The 15,942-nt window shown below is 38.7% G+C and overlaps 1 protein-coding gene across 2 annotated transcripts in view; it reads left to right on the top strand.

The window, feature by feature from the left end:
* The window catches only part of NRG3 (neuregulin 3), a 423,949-nt gene that overhangs the window by 81,322 nt on the left and 326,685 nt on the right, over positions 1–15,942 (top strand). The gene's annotated exons all lie outside the window — the stretch shown is intronic.

Below are 15,942 nucleotides of genomic sequence, written 5' to 3'. Positions count from 1 at the left end.
GGAGACTGGAGTTTAGCTCTATTTAATCACACTGCACAGAGAAACTTATATTATAAAACAGCCCAAAACCGGTATGCACTGATAATATGAATCAAAGTAGCTTCGCTGATAATCCATTCTATTCCTGTCTTTTGAATATATGACGATTCTGAACTATGTAGAGGTGAAAATCACTAAAAACTCCAAGAAGCAATTATAAATGAATGGACATGTCTGGACATGGGAAATCTTTCATCTTGGCAGTATGGTAAGTTTTGTGATGAGCCTTATGCTCATCAGCTTTCCGGTGTCTCAGCATGAGCTGTGCCAGACAAACCCAGTGTGATGGATGAGTTCAGTTTTGGCTGGATCAGAGTGTCTGTCTGATCAGGTCCATCTGGAGTAGTCCCATAAAAAAATAATTTCCAGTTCTACACTTAATTTTTTTTTAGTATGGGAGCTGATTGTAGTATAAACCAGCAGTAAGCAGAGGGCTTTAGGGCTGGGAGGTTCTTGTTCAGAGGTATAGCCTCTGGTGCACTGTTTTCCAGTGTAAAAATTTTGTATATCTATTTGTACATTCTAAAACTCCGCATATAAAAATTAAGCCTGCAGACAGTCATTATATTCTTAGCTGTGTTCCAAAGATAATAGATTGAAAACCATTTTTTCAGATGTACTCAAACTTGCAAATCCTTAAGTGCAGAGGGAGAAGTTCTAAACCAACATGTATTAGATCTTCTCTCTTTGAAAATGGGAATTCTGTTGCAGTATTTATTATACAATATTTGACTTTATAAAAAGAGCTGAAACAGCTTTTAGATTTATAAATACATCAACATTATAAAAATGTGCTGGTAGTTGCAAAGTTTCTGTATTAGCAAGCACATACTTTTGATTAAGTGAACATCTGGTAGAATGTTTGTTACCAGTGAAAACTGAATTTTGGATTTTGCATGTGCCAAGTAAAATGTGGGTAAGAGTTATAGCTGCATAAATTGAGTGGGCAGTAATTGGACCATATACCTTTCAAGCCTACTCCTATCAATCTAAATAAATATTCTCAAAGCCATTTTGCATTGCTAATCTACTCCATCTACAGTCAGTTGTTTTACCACATCTTAAAATGCCTGTAAAGAATGATTTGACCTTGTATAGTTGCATCTGTATGAGAGCTAGATGACCTGAGTTTTGGTAAGCTTAACACAAAAATAATTAGGCCTTGTGTTTTGTGCATAAAGCGTGATTTGAGTCAGTTCCATCGTCATATAAGTCAGACATCACATGGCTGATGTGATTAAATGACTTATGGATAAAAAGTGCAGTTTGGCTTTCCTAAAGCTCCTCTAGTGCTGTGGCTCCTGTTGCCACAGCAATAATAATAACAAATACAATAATGAATTTCAAAATATGACAAAGAGAAAACCCAACATCGTATCTTTAAAAGAGTTGCTGTGACTTCAGTTCATTGAGAATTGTAGGAGCAACATGATTGCTGTTTCAACCATTAATGCATCAACAACTGTGTAGAATGCAGCTGTCTTTCTGTCATAGCCTATAGAGCACCTGTAGCCATTTCAAGTAACCTTCAACATTCATTTGTAAGATAACAGCATGTCAGAAAGGTAAAATATTTAGAACAGGAATATCACAATGTGCTGTTTTAATATTTCTAAAAATTTAACCTGGAACCCATACTTGTCTTCCTTCCCCTTTTACTTATATATATATATATATATACATATATATTTTTAACAATATGGTAAGGTACTATTTTATTCCTATAAAAATTAAAATATTAAAAGCATTTATATTTGACCTGCATTGTATTGCGTGTTGATATCTGTGGGAAAGTGGGAAGGCTCGATATCACTGTTCCATCATTTCTGTCTTTGATCACAACCAGTTTTTAAATTGTGATTGCCAGAGGTGAAAACTAACAGCAAGAGCTATTCTAATGCAGGGAATGCAATACCAGTTTTTCTGTCCATAATGATCACTATCACTATGTCTTAGTTTCATATACTCATGGAATGAGTAATGAAGTGGTGGTTATTTTATAGCTCCATCTCTTTCTCCCTGATATTAAATATTGAAGCTACAAGCCCTTTCTGAGAATAATGAAATGAGGAGCGTGGGAGAGTTGTTTCTTTGATAAACAAAACACTGCTCTAAATATGAATTCATCAGAATTCTGTTGAGTCCATTCATGAATTAAGGAACCTTGTAGGAAAGGTATTTTGTGACTACTGCACTTCATGAACATCCTGTAACACTTTTAAAAGTTGTCATGAAATTGCTGGAAATAGTTGCTTATGGGCTGCTGAACTTAGCTCTTATTCAGAATGAAAGATGCTGTGGGCAAGTAAGAAGAAAGATGAAGAAAAGACATTAATTGTATCTTTAAAAATATAAAAGGAGTGATGAATAGATGCATTTTAACTCCCACTGCTAAAAATGCAATTCTTGCTCTCCTATTATGAGTGTTCCAAGTCTGTAATTTTTGTTATTTTTCTTTAAGTGGAGGATGATGATAGAATATCTTTCACTGGTGTTTCTGATGTAATTTTTTTGTAAATGTTCAAAATTAGATCTTCAGGTTTATTTCAGCCAAGCTATACGGACATACTTGGAAGGGGTTTTTTTGTATTCTCTGCTTACGGTTGAATCTGGGGCTCAACCTAGATGAAAATTGTGTAGAATATAAAACCATGTTGCCTGTATTTTGAGGTATGTTGCTTGCTGTGAATCAGAGTGGTTTGTATAGTCAGTGCATTACACCACAATGCACGGGGATTCACACACTGCACATCATAAAACTTAATCAGGGGAAGTTTAGATTGGATATATAGAGGAAATTCTTTCCTGTTAGGGTGGTGAGGCACTGGAATAGGTTGCCCTGGGAGGTTGTGAATGCTCCATCCCTGGCAGTGTTCAAGGCCAGGTTGGACGAGGCCTTGGGTGACATGGTTTAGTGTGAGGTGTCCCTGCCCATGGCAGGGGTGTTGGAATTAGATGATCTAGTGGTGGATGTGGTCTACCTTGACTTCAGCAAAGCGTTTGACACGGTCTCCCACAGCATCCTTGCGGCTAAATTGAGGAAGTGTGGTCTGGATGATCGGGTAGTGAGGTGGACTGTGAACTGGCTGAAGGAGAGAAGCCAGAGAGTTGTAGTCTATGGGGCGGAGTCTAGTTGGAGGCCTGTATCTAGTGGAGTGCCTCAAGGGTCGGTACTGGGACCAGTATTATTTAATATATTCATCAACGATTTAGATGAGGGAATTGAGTGTACTATCAGCAAGTTTGCTGATGACACTAAGCTGGGAGGAGTGGCCGACACGCCAGAAGGCTGTGCTGCCATCCAGAGAGACCTGGACAGGCTGGAGGGTTGGGCGGGGAATAACTTGATGAAATATAACAAGGGAAAGTGTAGAGTCCTGCATCTGGGCAGGAACAACCCCAGGTTCCAGTATAGATTGGGGAACGACCTGTTAGAGAGCAGTGTAGGGGAGAGGGACCTGGGGGTCCTAGTGGACGACAGGATGACCATGAGCCGACACTGTGCCCTTGTGGCCAAGAAGGCCAATGGCATCCTGGGGTGTATTAGAAGGGGGGTGGTTAGTAGGTCGAGAGAGGTTCTCCTTCCCCTCTACTCAGCCCTGGTGAGACCTCATCTGGAATATTGTGTCCAGTTCTGGGCCCCTCAGTTTAAGAAGGACAGGGACCTGCTGGAGAGAGTCCAGCGCAGGGCAACTAAGATGATTAAGGGAGTGTAGAATCTCCCTTATGAGGAGAGGCTAAGGTAGCTGGGTCTCTATAGTTTGGAGAAGAGGAGATTGAGGGGTGACCTTATTAGTGTATATAAATATATAAAGGGGGAGTGTCACGAGGATGGAGCCAGGCTCTTGTCAGTGGCAAACAATGAAAGGACAAGGGGAAATTGGTATATATTGGAACACAAGAGGTTCCACTTAAACCTGAGAAGAAACTTCTTCTCAGTGAGGGTGACGGAACACTGGAACAGGCTGCCCAGGGAGGTTGTGGAATCTCCTTCTTTGGAGACATTCAAAGCCCACCTGGACACGTTCCTGTGTAACCTTATCTAGGTGTTCCTGCTCCGGCAGGGGGATTGGACTAGATGATCTTTTGAGGTCCCTTCCAATCTCTAACATACTGTGATACTGTGATACTGTGATCTTAAGGTCCTTTCCAACCCTAACTATACTATGATTCTATGATCTAGGGGCCATTTCAATTGTAAGTCTGGCCAGCCAGCTGTCAAAACACTTTCAGTCCACTCACTGCTTAGTTGTAAGGAAGTGAGCAAGACAGAAACTTCCTCTCTCCTACATAGATGGCAGAGAGCTATTCCAGCATATGATGATACTTCAAAACAGAAATGGATTGAAACATTATGCCACTGAGTCGCCTAATGTATGTCTTGATCATCAACAATTGCAGGATACATACATTAATTCAAATATATGCTACAAATAAACAAATAAATTGAACTGATGGATAGGGGGAAAGCAGTTGATGTCATCTGCCTGGACTTCTGCAAAGCAAATGACACTGTCCCGCATGACATCCTTGACAGCCCATCCAGAGGAGGGCCACGAGGATGATCATGGGACTGGAGCACCTCCTGTATGAAGATAGGCTGAGAAAGTTGTGTCGGAGTGGGAGTCGGGCCCGGAGTAACGACGCAACCTCAATATGAGTATGATCGTTCTCCTTTATTGTCTGCATACGCAGTGCTTATATAGGATTTAAAGTAAGCCGCGCGCCTAAAGCAAAGTTATCATTGGTCCCCAACAACTGTCATGCGCCACGGTCTCTCTTCTGATTGGTGATCGCCTGCTGTCACACACCACGGTCTCTCTTCTGACTGGTGATAGCCCGCTGTCAAGCGCCACGGTCTCTCTTCTGACTGGTGATCGTCCGCTGTCACACGCCACGGTCTCTCATCTGATTGGTGATGGCAAGCTGTCCACAGGGTTGCTTACATTGCTCAAGCAAGATGTACTTCTGGAAAGTCCCCGGGGCACTTCTGCAAGAGTTGTTTACTGTTCTCAGCTAAAGGCGTTCAAGAAAGGTCAAGAGCCAGGGCTAGGCCCTGGCCTTTTCCCTTACACCCTAAAGACTGGGTTGCTCACTCCAAGGAGTGCAGGTCTTCCTCTGTCATGCAACCATCCTTCCACAGGGGGTGTTCAGCCTGGAGAAGAGAAGGCTGTGTGCAGACCCCATAGCAGCCTTTCAGTATCTGAAGGGGGCCTAAAAGGATGCTGGAGAGGGACTGTTCACTAGGGACTGTAGTGATAAGACAAGGGTTAATGGGTTAAAACTTAAACAGGGGAGATTTAGACTGGATACAAGGAGGAAATTCTTCCCTGTTACATTGGTGAGGCACTGGAACAGGCTCCCCAAATAATTGGTGGCTGTCCCATCTCTGCCAGTGTTTAAGGCCAGGTTGAGCAGGGCCTTGAGCAACCTGATCTAGTGTAAGGTGTCCCTGCCCATGGCAGGGGGGTTGGAGCTAGATGATCTTAAGGTCTTTTCCAATCCTAACTATTCTATGGTTCTATGAAATACATAGTTAAGTTATATCCAGCTGGATTTTAAGGATTGCACTGTGTTGTTGCTGAGATATTTGTGTTGGTCCTTGTTGTCTTTAGTTAGGACCATCTCTTTTGTTTTCTCTCCTTTTATTCTATCAACATTTTAAGCTCCTGTGTTAAACCAACTTATATCCTATCCACTTGATGTCCACCACAGCCAACTAACTCACTTCACATTTTCCTCCATTTACTGGAGTCTTCTTACTGCCTCAGTCTAGTTCATATTATCACTGAATTTGGTTAAATGCAAGAAAACATCCTTTGTTACAGGCTCTGTTTTGCCTCTTCTTGCTTAGCAAGCATATGACCAGGTTATTCTGGGAGCTGCAATATGTCTAAAGAGCAATATCTCCCATTGCAGTACAATATGATGAAACTTGTGAAATTCTGCAAGCACTGTTAGGAATCTTTAAAATGAATATTGGTAGTTTGGGGTTTTTTGTTTTGTTTTGTTTTTTGCTTTTTTTTCTTAATTGTATGCAATATTTGTAATAAAGGAAACACATCAGATTCGTGTGCATTAAAAGCAGAATTTGCTTTTGGGTAGCATTGCTCAAATTATGCAATAAATCACACCCCCAAGGTGCAGTAAAGTACATTCGATCAAATTGCATCTATTTTTCTATCACTTCAAATTAGAATTAAAGCAAACTTTCTAATGACATCACTGTGTATTTTATGATGCTGCATCCACTGGAAAGATTCCACCTCTCTCTTTCCTTAAGTAATGCTATAAAGAGATACTCTAGAAATACAGAGGTATAAATAGCAGACTTTGTGACAGGAGAGACTTCATAGCTCACCTGAAGATTCATGCCTCAGAAGTTACAGTCTTTCAGCTCAGTGGTGAATGGTGACTAATGAACTGGAAGACTCCCTCTACCATCTAAGTGCACACCTCTCAGTCTCCTTCTTTGAAAGGATGTGGACTTTGCTTATGCATGGTGTCTTGTGTTTTAATCACATCATACAATGTGGTTTGTCTTCTATGAATGCTACTTTGATTTTTGTTTGACTGAGAAATAAGATTGAGTTGAATAGCTAAAAAGTGGAAAGCTATCCATTGCTGTTGCTTTCAGTAAATAGTTATGGTATAGGAAGAATTTAACATTTTATATGGTTGAAGTAATAAAAATGTCAAAATAACAAAGGTAAGGAGGTCTGAGATTTTCAAGTAAAGGATCTCTAAAAATGGGTATTTTCTGGTACTTTCAACAACTTACCTCTGAGTGGAGACACTCTAATCTTTTTCATAAAGTTCAGATTTATAGGTGGTTCTTTGTGCCTTTTCTAAGCTTATTTTAAAAGTCAAATGTGTCTAGTCTTCCTTAATGCTAATCCTATGCAACTGCAAAAAAAAAAAAAAAAAAAAAAATTGATTTTCTGCATTGATGTGCCTATTTCTGCCCAGGCTACAGAGGAAGGACATCATTTTATATTGATTTGGTCTTGAACTTCTCTGACTCTTGATGAGGACAAATGAAAGAACCAATTTGGAGGTAGCCTGAATGAGCAGGGGAAATAGTACCACTGTCTTGGCCAGACTCTCTTGTTTCTTCACTGTATGAATTATACATTGGATTACCATCACAGTAATTATAACAGGATCCAGCTATTAATGTATGACCTGTAATAAGAGGGTTGGTCCTTGAAGTGCTTGGTCTCTGCGTAATGGTAAAAGAGGAGGATTATAATATAATTATAGAGGAAGGTTGACAGGGCTGAAACCTTTAACAGTACTGGAAGTGCTCATGTATCTAGAGGATGTTGTGCTTGTTCCTGTCAGAGGAAGAAATGAAAAGGGGTTAAAGAGAGAGATGCATGAGGAACTACTGGCTAATGTTTAAGGCTTTGTTAGGGTAGATTTGTGCAGTATTTTCCAGCACATTGATGGAAAAGAGCTGGGATTCTCTAGCTTTTAAAATTTTGGATACTTGTAAGCCCACTGGGAAACTATTGTGGTCCTGAGGAGTGGTTTGAAATTTAAGTTCCAGGAGATATGGAGATACTAACAAAGATACAGGCTGTCTACAGGACGCTCTGCAAGACCAGGCATTTTTCTCTGGAAAAATACTGTAACACAGTAGGCTGGATTCTCTTACATGTCACTATGGTCAAACAGCTTCAATGCTTTTGCTCCTGATGATTCACATAGTGCTTTTGTAAAAGAAAAAGTTAGTGTTTCATAGATAGCTTCTCCTGCTTTTTGTTTCATTTGCTTTTGACGTACATGCACATTTAATATTGAAGCTTGACTTTTTTGAAGTTAACTGTGTTAACTGCAGAAGACAGCATGACAAGCCAAGGAAGCTGGAGCTGTTCAGCCTGGAGAAGAGATGACTGCAGGGTGACCTCGTAGCAGCCATCCAGTATCTGAAGGGGCCTACAAGGCTGTTGGAGAGGGACTTTTCATCAGGGATTGTAGCTATAGAACAAGGGGTAACAGGTTAAAACTTAAACAAGGGAAGTTCAGGTGAGATATAAGGAAGAAGTTCTTTATTGTGAGGGTGGTGAGGCACTGGAACAGGTTGCCCGAAGAAGTGATAAATGCTCCATCCCTGGCAGTGTTCAAGGCCAGGCTGGACAGAGTCTTGGGTGACATGGTCTAGTGTGAGGCATCCTGCCCATGTCAGGGAGATTGGAACTAGGTGATCTTAAGGTCCTTTCAAACCCAAACCATTCTATGATTCTGTGTCTTTCAGAAAGAGTAAAATGTTAATTAAATAAAATGTTGTGGGTTGTTCTCCCACTTCTCCTTTATGCTAGTAGATAAGATGAACTTATGATTTCAACTTTGGCATAAACTGGATTTACTCTCTGGTTCTAAGCAGATCTAAGTCACATTGTCAGCATGCTCCTTTGTAATATCAGCTTTTAAAAAAAATAAAAATTTTTATAGCTTTGTTGTATCCAGCCAAAGGCAGGGATAAGACTGAGACATTTCTTGTATGTATGTAATTTAAAAATCAGTAGAGAATATTTCTTTCACAGGAATCAATAAACTATGAATGTAAAATTGTCAGGTTATGGCAACTGTGTGATGCAGAGGATTAGTGACTTGTCCTTTTATTATCAGAGTCCTGAGTTCAAGCTTAGATACAACAAATCAGAAATTATATTATGCTGCATCGACTTTGGTAGTATCAAACGAAAAGAGCTAATGTGTATAATAATATCCCAGTCCAGCTGGGAAATACTAAGCACTACTCTAATCTCTTGCTTTTTGCTCAGATCAGCTATGGATTCTCAGTGTAGCGTGTAGTTGTTGATCATTCTTTATCATCAAGATAAACCTTCACAGCAAGAAAAAAATAATTTTAGTGAATTCAGGTTTTTATGTGTTCATGAGGTAGCAGTCCTCCTGTTAGGTGCAGTCCCTGGCAGGTTCTCAGTAGATGTGTCGATGAAGCGCATAGGAGCTGAGCAGTCTCTCGCTGGGAAGGGTAGTGTGGCTAATTGCAGTTCATTAGGGAGGGAGACCAACCAACACCTTTCTCCTTGATTTTTGACAGTGGTGTTTACTATGGAAACCTTCCTAGGAATTGCCTATATTAGTGCTGAAATATATAAGCTGAAAATTCTCTGTTATTTTTCTAACAGTATCTAATTTTCCCTGGGATAAGTAAACTACAAATGGATTCAGCAGTCTTATTGATCCAGTGTTCTGAAAATGTATGAAATAGATTTAGTGTGGTGCATGCATTTGAATATGCCTGTTTGCTTCTATAGAAAGCATGCATGCAAGAGCAGGGCATGGCCTTGATATTCCAACTCTGCTCAGATTTTTAATTACACCTCTGAAAGAGCTATGAATTACCTTGTGAAAAATCAGTTAATGCCTCAAATAATTAGCTTTGATGAATTGTGTGAGTAGGGCACTCCTAAGTAATTGCTTTGTTTCACCTGAGAGATTTTTTCATTTCAGCGGTGAGTTAGCAATTCCCATGCATGCTTTGTAAATACACTTGTAAACACTTTGGGAATGAATACAATCAGGAGTAGCTAAGGGGGAGCACATGGGTTGCACCCTTTGCTATAATCATCTGGGAGAAGAAAAATGTTACTTTACAGCGATACTGATTTCAGTGTGAGCAGTATTAGTAATTAAATAAGTGGGTATTTAAATAAAATATGATTTATCAGAAGAAGTGGAACATGAAGGATCTCCACAGCTTGCCAAACCCATTTGAGGCAATACTGCATACTTAGTTCTGTTACACAGAATGACAGTCTCAGGTGCTTATATGTAGAAGTAGGTTTTGAAGAGGTGAGCTAAAAAATACTTTAGAACTGAATCACCAATTTAAAAAATTCATCAAGATAGCAATGGGACATTATGTACCTGTGGGCAGGACGAAATTCTTGTGTGCAAGACAAGCTTTGCATTAACAGTCTTGATGAACAAGCACAGACCTTTATAATCCAGATGTAATAAATGACTGATGATTGGTGGCTTCAAGAAAAGTACCTCTTCACTCAAGGTGTTGTGTTGTATAGATAGGTTTGTGTGATACCCTCTGGAATTTCTGGCATAGGACAATGCTCGTGAAGTTACATCTATTTTAAGGCAATCTGAGTGTTTAGTCAAAAATTTTAAGGCAGTACCTGCCACCTTCCAAGTTTTGATAAAACATGCCTAGTCAGGATAAACACAATTCGTGTCTAGTAGTGTTTTTTTTAAACAACATGATAGCTTCTAGTTCATTATTCTGGAGATTTACATACAAAAGAAATAGGAAAGCAGTAAAACTGCAGTAGTGCTGACACCAGCATAAAAGATTAATGCTTAGTGCAGCAAAATGATGGAGAGCATATAATTGTGTTCCCAATCACCTGAGCTGAAAGACATTTTTAAGGGAAAAATTGATTCAGAGACGTGAATTTTGGCTGCACTTCCCGAATCATGCACTGTATCAGATAACATAGAATATTAAATTTATGCTATAACAAGCTAATTCTAAACCAGATCATTGCACTGAGTACAATTTGTTGTATTAAAAGAAAAAGAGCAAAAGCTTCTCAAATAGGGTTGATGTGAGAGATTTACATAACCTTTTTTTCTGAATATTTGAATAACTTTTCAGAGGTTTGCAAACCTATTGAAAACTTTTTTCATGTTCAAAATCTCTGTCAACCCGAATAATAGAATTATCAAGTAAATTGTGCTTTTCCTGAGATTTGTGATGTTTCTGTCATGTGAAGTCTATCTGCCTTTTTTCTGCACCTGAAAGTTAAATGTGTATTCTCTTTTTGTTGTTGTTTTGTTTTCTTGTAATTATTTAACCAAAGAAAATTATTTACAGCTAGCTATCAGCTCTGGAGGAAATAGCTGTTTTACCAGTTTAACAGTTTTGTCTTCTTTTTAGTTTCTTAAATTGATTCTATTATTCTGATTAGCTAGTACCTTTTAAAGATGGAATTAAAAGTAGACTATCATGGGCTGTATTACATATTTCCGTTATTCCACGTAAACAATGAGATATCAGGCTCCTACTTCAGTAGTTCATGTGATTTAGCCTGCTCATAGACTTATCCTTCTAACTTACTTCCCTGAGTGGGAAATGCTTGATGCATCAAGAAAATGTAAGGACTGATCAGAAACTCGAGCTGAGTTGTATGTCCCTGAATCTATAAAGTATCATTATAATTCCTTATATCATGGGGAAATAGATGTTCAGTCCTTTGAAACCATTTTTGTGCTGTTAGTTTAGTTTTTCTGATTGGTTGCATGTCTGCTGTTCTAGCACCCAGTGCCTCGAGTTAGAGTACAACAGTCAACTGGGGGCCTTTGCCTGCGGTGGGGGGAGGCTGCTTTGCTGCCTGCAGTGTTACAGCCTGCCTGCTCTGCAGATTCTTTCTGTCAGAGAAGAAAGACTGTTAGGAGCCTGCCAACAGTTTTGATATTAGAAAAATTATAAAACGATCAGTATAATTCCAGTTTTTTGATCCCCAGGTAAATATAAATATCTGAGCTTTTTTCTGTAAGTAATCAATCTTTCCTCTTTATCTGCTTTTAAGATTTTGACAGGCTTGTTATTTTTTCTTTAGCTGTTTGCATTTTGTATAAACTGTTTCAGCCAGCATGAACTTACATAACATTTTTAATCTTTGTTTTTAAAGATGTAGGAATTCAAAAGTAAGCGGAAATAGTAATCCCTGGTTTTATGTAGGCTCTGCCTTTTAGTAAGTATTGGGTCTTAAATTCTCCAGGAATTTAGACTATAAACCTGAGTATTTTAAGGAAAATCATTTCTGTCCTGTTTATCAGTTAACAGTTTGCTGATTCTACTCATGAAGACTTTTATTTAGAGAAGTAGCAGAACTTGATAGCACCTGCTTATGAGTAATTGCTATCCATGCAGACTTGGTCTGATGCTTGTGACTGGTAACTGGAGATCTGTTAGAACTGGAGAACTGTTTTTAGTCTTAACATATACAAGAATCTTCTTCTTCTTGGTTTGGTTGGTGAGTGTCTCACACAAGAAGCATGAGTTGAGTGAAGTAGCTAATTATTAAGAATAGTATCCAATTTAAAAACAAACCACACATTTTTGGAAAAAGTTTGTTCTTGAAACCAGGTGGGAGGAATGTTTCTGCAGCTCGATGCATCAGTCTGTTTTGGGAAAAAATGTTAGAAAATAAAAAAAAAGGCTGACAAGTAGCCTTCCTGTGTGTTCACTCTGTTGTTACTTTTATTCACAAATAATAGGGGTTGAATGTAAATTAGGTATTGTTGTATGGCTATGAAGATTTGTCTGAATGCATTTGTCCTACATGGTCATTTGTGCTTAGCCATAGAGAGGAAAAAAGTTCAAAGGTAAGCAAATTAATTATTTGATTTCCATATTCAGACCTAAAACTTGGTCTTTTTTCTCTCAAAGCAAAAAATACCCTTGCTGAAATGAGACAGGAGGAGGTCAATGTCATTATGCTCCTGACAGAAGCCTGAGGCAGCTCCCAGCAAAAGAAAAAAAGAGCTTTTTGTTGCCGGCAGGCAGTTTGCACCTGGCGGCCCTCTCGGGACGTCAGTCCTATGTAGCTGCTAGTACGTCTTCTAGTAGCATCTATCAGCCTGTTTCCTACTGCTTGGCTCGTATGGCTTCATCCGTTAACTGCTTGCCTGTTCCCTTGGTATAATGTGCTATCTTAGGAGCATGGTGGTCTCCCACATTCATGCAGTAGGGACAAGCCCTTGTTGATAAGTATCAACATTTCTTTTTGTAGCTGCTATGTGATAGCAAGGAGGTCTGGAAATAGATTAATTTCTTCAAGAGCTGAACATGCATTTCCTCTTTGATCTGATCATCACCAGAAGTACTTGCATACACAGAGTCTTGTTGGAATGCAGCTTGAAGTTCAACATGGAACAAATTCCAGAGAAAAATGAAGTTTGCAGCTCTGTCTTTACTGGCAACTTCCCTACATCTGAGTTTGTGAGAAGTCTTTTTTTCTTTGTTTTCTCCTCTTCCTGCCTACCTGCCTTTCTTTCTTTCCTACAATTGTTTCTATTAAATATTGGGGTCATATAGTATCTAAACTGAGACAACTGTAATTCTTATTCAGTGATTCTGGATATTACTGAAGAATGATTAAAATCATATAACAGAACCTGCCATGGACCTCTAAATGGGTAATAACATTCAGGGGCTCAGCTTTATATAGCAAGTAAACAGAGGGCATGTACAAGTGGGCAGAATAAAAAGTTGGGAGTTAAACTAAAGAAAAATCATACATTTTATCTACAAGCTTGAATTTTACATCTTGGCAAAGTCAGCCAGATTTGAATAATTATTCACAGAATCACAGAATCCCAAGGGTTGGAAGGGACCTCAAAAGATCATCTAGTCAACCCCCCTGCAAGAGCAGGGTAACCTAGAGTACATCACACAGGAATTTGTATTCTGATGAATACTTCATGTCCGTACTTTCTTGGTTACTGGTTAAGAAAGGGCAAAAGACTGGAACAAGGCTTTCCCTTACATGCCAAAAAGAGCTTGTTTGTTTGACTGTAGCAGTTAAAGCAAAGAAGTCTGATAATACAACTATTACATTAATGTACTACAAGAATATCTTACCTGAACCTCAGCTTTAGTCCGTTTGGGGCTCTTATCATTAACAAACATACACTGATGTCCCGTTGGATTTGAAAAGATGTCTGAAATGGGTAAGTGCTGTCTGTTCGTTTGCTGTTTTAAACATGAGGGAAAAAGAAGACATGCACAAAGCATTTGGAAATAACAAGTGGTGTGGATGGTGATACCAGGCCAGATACCAGATGCAATGTGACTTATAAATAGATAGCTTCTTTGTCTCTTAAAAACAGATGTGTACAGCAAACACTATCAGTATTCCATATGGACTTGTGTACTTTGCTCAGAAATGCAGGAGATGACATGAAGTAGTAAGCCTACTAAACCTCAAGTTGTAATATAGCAGAAATCAGAGCGCACTATGCATTATGAATAGTATTCCTGTGGATGGGTAGTATGTACTGTCATACAAAGGTAAGGCATAGACATTGACAACAAGTATGAGTATTGTCTTTTTCCAACACGCGCCCTTTATAAAATATTAAATTTGGTTTTATGCTGGGTGTTTCCTCCCCTCCCTTCCTGCTCTCCAAGCATCCATTAATTTCCAGTTAGTTCCCTGCCCTGACAGGTTGTTGTTTTTTTTCTTGCTGTTTAGTTACAGCTATTTTAAAAATTATTTCTCATTTCTTTGGATCATTTTTTATTTGATTGAATGGATCATTCAATTTTTTAGATGTGTGAAAGAGAGCTCATTTTTCTGCATTATTCTTTTTGTCTGGAGCAGAAATAAGATGTTTAAACAAAGCTATAGATTCCTTTTTCCCACCTCATGGCTGATTCAGGACTTTATTAATGCTTATGTAGAGTTGAATTTGAATTGTCACAGGGATGCTGAGCTGTTGTGCTTGTTTCCAGCGTTCATGCATGTAATTTGTTGTGCCTTGTTCCTGTGTTACGTTTGCATTTACTTATTGTTATTAACTTAAAGTAAAAAATCCTTAACAGGGATAACTAGGACTCTGCTCTTCACTTATGAGGTGGATAAATAGAGCTGGGATCTTTTCTGGATTTTTTAGTTTTATAAACCAGCCTTCACAATCTTTAATATAAATTTTAGTAGCTTTTAGAAATAAATTTGGACAGAACCAGAGGCATCTTTATATTTAAATGAAATGTTGGTTGTGTGTATGCCAGTAAATACAGTAAATTTGCTTAGAAAAACAGAGATATGTTGAAGTAATTTACAATAAGTAATTCACCTCCTTGTGACTAGATCTGAACCATTCCAGATTGTTCTAGAAAAATCATTAATTTCTTTACTACTTAGTCTAAATGCCTGTAGTTTTTTTGCAAATAAGAATGCTACTTTAGGATAAAGCAATTTTAGGGAATTTTAGGGAGATTAAGGTATTTGCACATGTCTCTGAAACAAGAATTTATTTTCACAAAAATATGAGCAAGTAGGAATCTTGGAGAGTGTGCTTTTCATCTTTGCTCTGTATCTGAGAAATATTTCTTGGAAGCTGTGCCACAGCTGTCCTTTCACAAGTAGATTAATTCAGAAAAGAGAAAAAAAAAAGTGTCATGGAATTATTATTTCTTTTGAGCAGGGTAAAATTCATTAGGGCAGGTTGCATCAGCTTGGTTTATGTTCTGTTGCCACAAACTTGTTTTTTCCCCCATGTGAACAGTGGTTTGCTGGAAGGAACTTGTTTGTGTGTTTAGAAAACTGACGTTGGTTGAGAATAAAGTGGAATATAGTTTTAAGAGTCATATGCTGGATGCTAGCCCTAAAGATCCTTGCAGTAGTCTCTGCTTTGATCACCTCCACGCCACGTGTGTCCCAGTGGATGACAACATAGTGGCAATATCCTAACCTATGTATTGGCTCACAATGCCATGTGCAGTCACTGTCTGGGCTGCTGTGTGATGCTCTTATCAAACTATTCTGTACTGCTCTTCACTCATAAGATTGTTTTGTTTGCAGTAACCCCCTGACAGGAGCCTGCTTCTGTGTTTAAGTTGTACTCCATCCTGTGCCCTACAACCATTTAAAGAGATACTGCTTCCCCTTTCATCAATTAAGTTCGTTATTTTTAGAACCTGAGACATCACTTTCTCTCCTGAGATTCTATTTACAAACAACTAGTGTGCTAACTACGATAAAGCTAAAGGCAATTGAGTCTTTCCCTCCTTATAATGCTAATGTTCCTTTAAAGTCTTAAATGTAAAAGATGCAAAAAGATGCTGTGGGTTCTGTGTGTGTCTATTGTTCAGTTTTCCCTGCTGGGATTGTCAAAAAGGCTGATGTA

This window comes from Neopsephotus bourkii, unplaced genomic scaffold, assembly GCF_033783945.1.
Source record: "Neopsephotus bourkii isolate Nb327-2 ecotype Australia unplaced genomic scaffold, CSIRO-AGI_Nbou_v1 NB_1634, whole genome shotgun sequence".
Taxonomy (NCBI): domain Eukaryota; kingdom Metazoa; phylum Chordata; class Aves; order Psittaciformes; family Psittacidae; genus Neopsephotus; species Neopsephotus bourkii.
This window is presented reverse-complemented; position numbering and strand designations above follow the sequence as displayed.